Source organism: Enhydra lutris, unplaced genomic scaffold (assembly GCF_002288905.1).
Source record: "Enhydra lutris kenyoni isolate GAN:26980312 unplaced genomic scaffold, ASM228890v2 scaffoldscaffold38, whole genome shotgun sequence".
Taxonomy (NCBI): domain Eukaryota; kingdom Metazoa; phylum Chordata; class Mammalia; order Carnivora; family Mustelidae; genus Enhydra; species Enhydra lutris.
This window is the reverse complement of record NW_019154122.1, coordinates 1,890,011-1,898,467: the sequence shown is the minus strand read 5'-3', so window position 1 is coordinate 1,898,467 and position 8,457 is coordinate 1,890,011. Positions and strand designations below refer to the sequence as shown.

General features: G+C 43.8%; 1 protein-coding gene across 1 annotated transcript in view; it reads left to right on the top strand.

The window, feature by feature from the left end:
- Positions 1–458: 458 nt before the first annotated feature.
- Positions 459–8,457, top strand: part of LOC111154899 (RCAN family member 3) — a 32,100-nt gene continuing 24,101 nt past the window's right edge. Inside the window, exon 1 of the mRNA XM_022514849.1 lies at positions 459–517. The gene's annotated coding sequence lies outside the window, so the exon portion shown is untranslated. The remainder of the gene's footprint in view (positions 518–8,457) is intronic.

Here is an 8,457-nt window from a genome sequence, read left to right as displayed (position 1 = left end):
AAAGGCTCTGTCGTCGGGTACTTAGAGCCCAGCTCCAGCAAAGCAGCCCCAGCTCCCCGCGGCCCGGGAATCAGCAACCCCAGCTGTGCCCTCCAAGTGCGCGCGCGCGCGGTCGGACCCCCGCCCCGCCCCCAAGGCCGCGCTCGAGGGGCGGGGCCGCTTCCTGCCGGCGTCCCGGCCCGGCGCGCCCCTGCCGGCCGCCGACCTCGGGCGCCTGCGCCGCGCGCGCTCCGCCGGGGGAGGGGGCGGAGCGGGGACGCGCGCGCGACGCCGGCAGCCCGGCTGGGCCCTGACGCCGCTAGCACCCCCGGCGAGGCTGCGGCTCCCGCGAGCGTCGAGGGCGTGGCGGCGAGGCTGCGGGCGGCCGGAGGCGCGCGGACTGTGTCCCGGCTGCCGCCCGCTGCTGTCTCCCCGGCCCCCGCTCCTCGCGGCGCCCGGGCTCCCGCTTAGCCGGTCGAGCCGCCCGGGCCTCGCCCCTTCCCGCCTTCCCTCCTTCCTGCAGCGGCGGAGCGCGCAGGTGAGTCCCCTTCGCAGGGTGGGGCTGGCGCGCGGCTTCTCCCAGCACGGTGTGCAGGCAGCACCGGGGAACGTGGGGGGCGCGGGGTGCAGAAAGTTAAAGAAAAATAGAAGGAGACAGTCCGCAGATACCCGAGAGAGGTGGGCGTTCCGGTGCCCCAGACCCCAGAGATGCTGCGCGTCCAGGGTCCTGCCCCTCTCGTGCCCAGCGTCTTCTCCGGCAGCTCTGGGGTGGTGCCTTGGAAAACAGAACCAAGAAAATTGTTCTCTCCTGTCCACCGGCGGTTTTCTCGCAACAGTTCGACTCTGCATAGCTCACAGGCCCATTTTGCCCCTTAAGGCAGGAAAGGTGCCGTTGGTAAAACTGGGACGGCCGGGAGTTCGAAGCCCCTCTCCACCCCCTTGATAATGCACGACTAGCCTTCGCTTTACTAACTCGCTAACTTCATGGAACTTGTCTGTCTGCTTCCATCTGCTGCCTGGACCGGTAGAGTGACAGTGGTCTGTTTGCAGGCTGCCTCACTCCAGCTTCCGTGCAAAATCTGATCATCTCCTTTAGGGATTACGAGTCTGGTGTAGGGAGCAGGTCAGACCCGTGTCTCAGGGACAAACCAGGATTCTTTGAAGTGGTGTTTTAGTGTGTTGCTCAAAGCCAGAAATATTCCCCCCCCCCCCGAATTGAAAATTACCTAGCACACCACGTTATTTACACTTTTCATAGAATTCTCTGCATTTCATGGAAGTCTATGATGTGCTCCTTGGTAAGAGAAGCAACTGACTTACTTGTAGCTGTGGTTGCATAGGATTCAGAATAATTTAGGACTATTTCATTAGCTCTGGTTCAATTTATTTAATTATAAAAAATACAACATGGAGACTCGGGGTATAGATTTTTGTGCCTCACACAAATTTGTACTTTTTGGCAGGGACTTTTTGTTGGTCTTGAGGAATTTCTGATGGAGGAAGAAAGGCTTGAGGACTGTACCCCTTCTTTAGCGGTGCCATCAGCTTTACGTTTAACTGCCTCCGCAAACCTTTTCTTTCCTCGCGTGGGAAGAGATTTCATCGCTTTTAGGGAAAACGAGATTTTTCCCATTATTGAGTTGTAACATTTGTAAAGCTTTTAAACATGTGGGATGTCAGGGGTTACAAATGAAAGCACATTTTATATAGTGCCAGAGGATTTGTTGGTTGAAAGACTTAAGAAAAACATAGTGATAAACAGTGTGATTTGGAAATCCATTAGGCTGAAGCCTGTGAAATAACAGAAGGTCTAAAGTTCAATACCATTTGTTATTTAGACCCCCCCAAAACCCCCAGAAGGTGGGGGTCAGACAGTGGATCTCCACTCTCCCTCTAGAATGTAGAGGTTATAGTGAGGGAAAATGCATTATATACAGCAAAATAGCATCAGCTTTTTATATCTCTACCTTAATAGATCTTTAAAAACCTGTTATTTTCATATGATCCCACAGTTGATTCTTTTGCTGTTGTTTGTTTCTGTTCTGTCTCTCACACCAAGAAATACCACTATTCCTGGTGGAGCACTGAAGCTCAATGATTGTAATAGGACAGATTCTAAATTATCTGTGAAAAGAGGGCATAGGTCATTGAAACATAAAAATTAAAGAAATCTGATTTTCACCTACTTTAGTTTTGCATCAGTTTTCTTTCTTTTTCTTTTTGCCACAACTACTAAAAAGCAGTAAAAGTCTACCTAGAAGTGGTAAATGAGGAGGGAATAGAAGTTGGAGACTTACATGATAGCTCAGGGCCCCCATATTGACAATTCTGGGGGTTTCTTTGATAAAAGAAATTTAGTCCAAATTCTAATTTTGAGGTTTTTAAAAAGAATTTAGTAGTTCAACAACATCTGTAAGTATTGTCCTTATTTTATATATGAGAGAACAAGTAAGAAGCCAAATACTTATTGCAAGGTTATTTTTCAGGCATGTGTAGAGCTGGAAAGGGAGTACTTGTTTGTTTCCAGTATTGGTCAGTATCATTTTGAATACATCAAAAGATAATAAAGTGCATCTAGCTAAGGCATTTTAAAAGTTAAGCAAGTTGATATGTGTACTATTTTGAAAAATTATTTTTAAAAAATCCTGGAGGAGGAGGAACTTACCTTTTCCTATCAAAACTTAAAATACGAAGTCAAATGCACGTGCCTGATGTTTTGTCTTGATGGATTACTTTTGTCACAAGGCTTGTAGTAGAGCAGATGGTCACTAGTTTTCCACTCATTTGATATTTCCATGAAGAAACCATTTACCAGAAGCCAGCCACAGCTGCAGTTGCCCTGAGATGATGCTAAACCCTGATTAGCACAGACCTTTGCTTACAGAAGCTGGAGGATATTGGTTCAGCCTTTTCTGTTAAACCAAGGTTTGATCTTATTATAGTTGGAGTGGGATAGAATTTGCAACAACTCCAGGACCAACAACATAGAAACAATGTAGTTTTGTCACTTTCTACTTTGTCTTAATAAAACCAAGCTACTACCAGGGAAGTCACCTTATAGGATGATTTCTTTACAGATGTGCTAGATTGTCATGTCCACTGGTTGATTTTGATCAGCTCTCTTTTTCTGTTCAAATCTATCTGCAGTTATGATGTCAGAAAATTATGAAATGGTTGAAGGTGTTGTCTTAGGCTATATCCAAAAAAATGTCCTGGTTTCCCTTCAGCAAGTTCAGCAAGAGAACTATCATCTGAAAGATAATATCTCTGATATTGTGGGCACTGAATTACAACATAAAATTCCATGAAGCCCATAAAAAAGGCACTGTGGCCTTTATTTTTTTTTCCAACAAGCTGTTTTTAAATTTTGAATGTGTTCTTCTTGGGGCCCTATTACTGCTGCCAGGGGTTGCTCTGAGCCTGTTTCATTGTCCATCTGCCACTGAACAGTTTTCTTGAGATGATACAAAGTATTCATTTTATCTTTTGTAGCCTTTTTGTTGCTTGGAATTAAATTATTTGGTTATGTATTTTTCTCACTTTTTTGTTTTAATATCTGTTCCACTGGTGGTTCTGGTATTCTTGGCATCATTTCAACCCAACAATGCCCTGACGTACATTGTGCCTGTGTAAAAATAATGGTTGAGCAGTAACTGTATGCAAAGCATTGTTCTGAGCACTTAGCATTTAACCGTTCTGACATCCTTATTGGGTAAGGGTTATTATTTTATAATTTTGTTTTACAGTTGAGGAAACAGGAAGGGAAGCAAAATAATTTGCCTAATATAGAGTACTGGGGGAGCCAGAGTTTGAATCTAGAAAATTAATAATGGAGCCTGACTCTTCCTGAGATATACTTAACGACTGTTCAAACTTGTTTGCAGTTACTATAATAAATCATCAATCCTCCTTTTTAAAAAATTATGATTATTTTATTTATTTATTTATTTGTTTGTTTTTTAGAGAGGGAGCGAAGGAGAGAGCACAGGGAGGGGCAGAGAGAGAGAGAGAGAGAATGAATCTTAAGCAGGCTCCACACCTAACACAGAGCTGATGCAGGGCTTGATCTCCTGATGCTAAGATCATGCTCCCAGTCGAATCTAGAGTTGGGTACTTAACCAACTGAGCCACCCAGGCACCCCAAAATCCAGTCTTTTAAATTACTGTATCAAATATACAGTAATGTATAAGTGAAAAAAATGTAGCAATACTATAAAGGTTATTTAAATATCTTGGGACGGGGCACCTGGGTGGCTCAGTGGGTTAAGCCTCTACCTTCGGCACAGGTCATGGTCTCGGGGTCCTGGGATCGAGCCCCACATTGGGCTGTCTGCTCAGTGGGGAGCCTGCTTCCTCCTCTCTCTCTGCCTGCCTCTCTGCCTGCTTGTGATCTCTCTCTGTCAAATAAATAAATAAAATCTTAAAAAAAAAAAAAAGAAATCTCTTGGGACAAAAGGCAGATTATTTAACAATAGCCTAAAAAATTTGAAGAGAAAATAATCATAAAGACATTATTTGGATAACTGACAAAATTTGAATATAGATGCTGATTTAGGTAATAGTATTACCAGTGTCTGTGGATTGTGTAAGAAAATGGTCTTGTTCTTACACAGTGAAATACTTAAGAGTAAAAACAGCACATTTGTCTTACATTCAGTGGTTCAGGGGAAAAAGTATATGTTTAGAAATAGAATGATTTTAAAAATGGGCATAAATTAATTAATAGATAACTCTGGGTAAAGAGTGTACAGGAATTCCTTGTAGTATTCTTACTTTTCTTTTTGAAATTTTTTCAAAAGAAAGTTACCCCAAAGTGTAGGTAGAAAACAGGAAATGAAGGTGTAACATTCTAAGAATTTTTTTTTTTAAGTCAAGTGAGGGATTGTTTCCTGTGCTCTGATTTTCTTTTCTTTTTTTTTTTTTTTTAACCCCTTTTTAGGGGTTGGAGGAAGGATCTTGAAACAAACAAAAAAATCTTATCAAAATTTGGTTGATTTTCTCATATTTCCAAATCTAGACATTCACTGCTCTCCAGCTTTCCAGCCTCCAAATTACCAGGCAGAGTATTTTCTTCACCTCTTTAATGGATTGAGAGTAGGGCGAGATTAAAAATATTAGTGCCTCTATAAGAGATAAGATATAAAGACAGTCTACTTTTAGTGGTATTAAAAGTTAAACTGGGTTGGTTATATCATTTCCCTGCCTGAAGGCCTTCATTGGCATGCTGACATTGACTGGTTTTTATATCAGGACTCTGTAACTCTACTTTCAAGGAGCTTGGTCCCCGCCCCCTTTTTAACTCTGTGTCATGCCACCCCACAAATATGGTACCCTGTGGCCACATCAGATCTCTGTGCATGCCAGTCTGTCCTGTCTTTGTCCATGAACTGTTAGCTTTGCCTGGAATGCACCCCATCATTTTTCTGCTGAGATTCTGTTCATCTTTAAGTCTGTCCATAACATCCATGGGGAAACTAAATTTTCCGGGGCGCCTGGGTGGCTCAGTCGGCTAAGTGTCTGTCTTCAGCTTGGGTCATGATCCCAGGGTCCTAGGATAGAGTCCTACATCAGGCTCCCTGCTCATTGGGGAGTCTGCTTCTCCTTCTGTCCCTTCCTCCTCCTCACTTGGGTTCTCTGTCTCACATAAATAACTTAAATCTAAAAAAAGTAATAAATGTTTCTTCATCTGTGCTGCCATATCAGTGGGGTAAACGTAGTGCTATCTGCTTTCACTCAGCAGTCCTTACTAAGCGTATACTGTGAGCCAGAAACTGCCAGGGACTTGGGATTCAAAGTCGCTGCCGGTCTGGTAGCTGGGAGTGATTTGTAAACAAATAGTTGTGAATAAGTGTATAATAGAGAAGTGAACAAAGTGCTCAGAGAGCTATGAACGCTAAGTGACAGCTTGGTCTCAATAAAAGATGACAGTGAAAGCTCCAGGGAGATACCATCCTCCCCCCCCCCACCCACCACCAGGCCCCTTTCCAGATTGGAGATTTCCGGCATAATCATCTAATTAGAGGTATAATGTTTAAAATAATGGCAGTACCTGTTTGCTACCCAGGTAGATATGTATAATCGAAAGCCAGAAAGACAAGTCTGGAACTCAGGAGAGGGAGGTTGAGTCTGGATATATGAATCATACAGACCAGTGATTTTCGGTGTGTGTAGGCCGGAAAGAGCCAGGAGCAGATCAGAATCTCTTGGGGTCCTGTACTTTTTCCAAGCTCTCTCCTCCCCTTCATTGCCCCAGATTCTGTTCTTGTCCTGGTGACAACCTTCCCAGCGTACAGTTGACTGTGGAGAGTGAAAGGCAGCCTCAGCCCCGAGCGCGGTGTATGTGTGTGTGTGTGAACCTTAGGGTAAGCAGGAGACACAGCTGAGCAGCCTGGGTGGTTAAGTGGTTAAATGCTGGAGTGTGGGTGAAACCGCCCAAGAAGAATCAGAGGAGGAGGAAGGAAGGGGATGAAACCTCAAAGAGCCCAAGTCAAGAGGGTAGGTGGAGACCGAGGAGCCATCGACAAAGAGCGGGGGAGGAGGGAGCGCCAGGAAGGCAGAGGCCCCGCCAGGTTGTGGGGTGAGTGGGTGGGCAGCAGTGCCTGGTGCCGCAGACGCAGGCCTGTGAGGGCGGTGTTAGCCCGACGACAGTGGGAGGAGTCTGGTGGCACCCAATTTGCCAGAGACCATGGTTGAGGAACAACACAGCAGAAGGGGAATTGGTAGGAAAGGTGAAGGAGAGGCAGGTGGAGAGGTAGATGGAGGGGCAGGTAGAATCCACAAGGAAAGGTGTTGTTTTTTATTTTTTTTTTAAGATTGGGTGGGTGGGGGTGGGAAATCTTAAATAGGTGTATTCGCTGAGGAAAAGGAACAGATGGAGAAGGAGAAATTGAAAGTATAGGAGCTAATTCGTGGAACAGAATTCCTTTAGGAGCGGTTAGCATTGTGGAGGAGAAGAAATTCTGCTTTGGTGGGAGCTCCTTGAGGATAAGAACTATTTATTACTCATCTAATATCCCTAATAATACCTGTCATGCAATGGGCATTCAGAAAATATTTAATTTTTTTTATTTTCTCTCTCTCTTTTTAAAGATTTTTATTTATTTATTTGACCCAGAGTGACAGCCAGAGAGGGAACACAAGCAGGGGGAGTGGGAGAGGGAGAAGCAGGCTTCCCACCGAGCAGGGAGCCTGATGCGGGGCTTGATCCCAGGACCCTGGGAACATGACCTGAGCCGAAGGCTGATGCTTAGCCAACTGAGCCCCCCAGGCACCCCCAGAAAACATTTATTAAAATGAGTAAGGATTTTACTTTTGGGGATTAGTCTTTCCTGATGGGCGTAGTAGAAAAATGAAAAGATTAAAAAAACTCTGCTGTTTTTAGCCTATCATTAACATCTGTCATACACTCTATATAAGCAATATATTTACAGCATTTTGTTCTTTGAAATAACATGGGAGATTACAAATGAAGTAGTATTAAACTACTAGTAATCATGACTACTTAATTTTTCTGTGCCTGATTGGTATTTCTTAAATTCCATTTCGCATATTGAAATATGTTATGCTCAAGGCACTGTGCTTGGAGTTCATCAGAAGAGACAGACGTGCACATGAGGTCCATAGAGGACAGACTCTGTTCCATTATTTAACAAAGGGACACTATCAGCTCAGTGCCTTGGAGTTAAAATTATTAATTTTTAAATGCTCAGAAAAAGGACATCTCTTTGATTATTGTCTGTCAGATTTTGCCTTTTTAAAATATTTCTTTTTTGTTGTTTAATTTATTTATTTCAGAGGGGCAGAGGGAGAGGAAGAGAGAGAATCTTCAGCAGGCTCCACACCCAGCATGGAGCCTGATGCAGAGCTCGATCTCACCATGCTCTCACTGAGATCGTGACCTGAGCCGAAATCAAGCGTCAGACCCTTAACCGACTGAGCCACCCAGGCATCCTAAATATTTCTAATATTAACAAAGACCTACTTTATATAGAACTTCTGGTTCTGTTGAACTTAATTCTTCGGGAGTATAGTCAAAAAGAACAGACTGGTTAAGAAAGGTGAAGTCATGTCATTGCAGACAGATTTCACGGTGCAGATGGTGAATGAATCGTGTGGGTTTTTAAACGCTGCCAGTTTCAGTGTTGTAGACCAAAAACCCAAAACAAATATGTGAAGGCAGTTCTGGTTCACATTTTCCTTCCTACTGCTTGTAAACTAGTGTACAGATTCACTCATTTTGTATTGCCCCCACCCCCCCCCCTTTTTTTTCCCCAATTCCACTAGAAAACTTTTTGCCTTTTTTTGGTCATATGTCATTGCCAGTGAAATATACGAGATAAAATATGCTAAGCAAAGTAGAACATAAGCAGAGTAGAACATGTAGAATTTGTGAGGACTGTAATGAATTGATTTAAAACTCTGGTTTATCTTTGCTGAACAAGATTGCTTCCGTTGATGAATTGCTGTCTTGAGAATTGA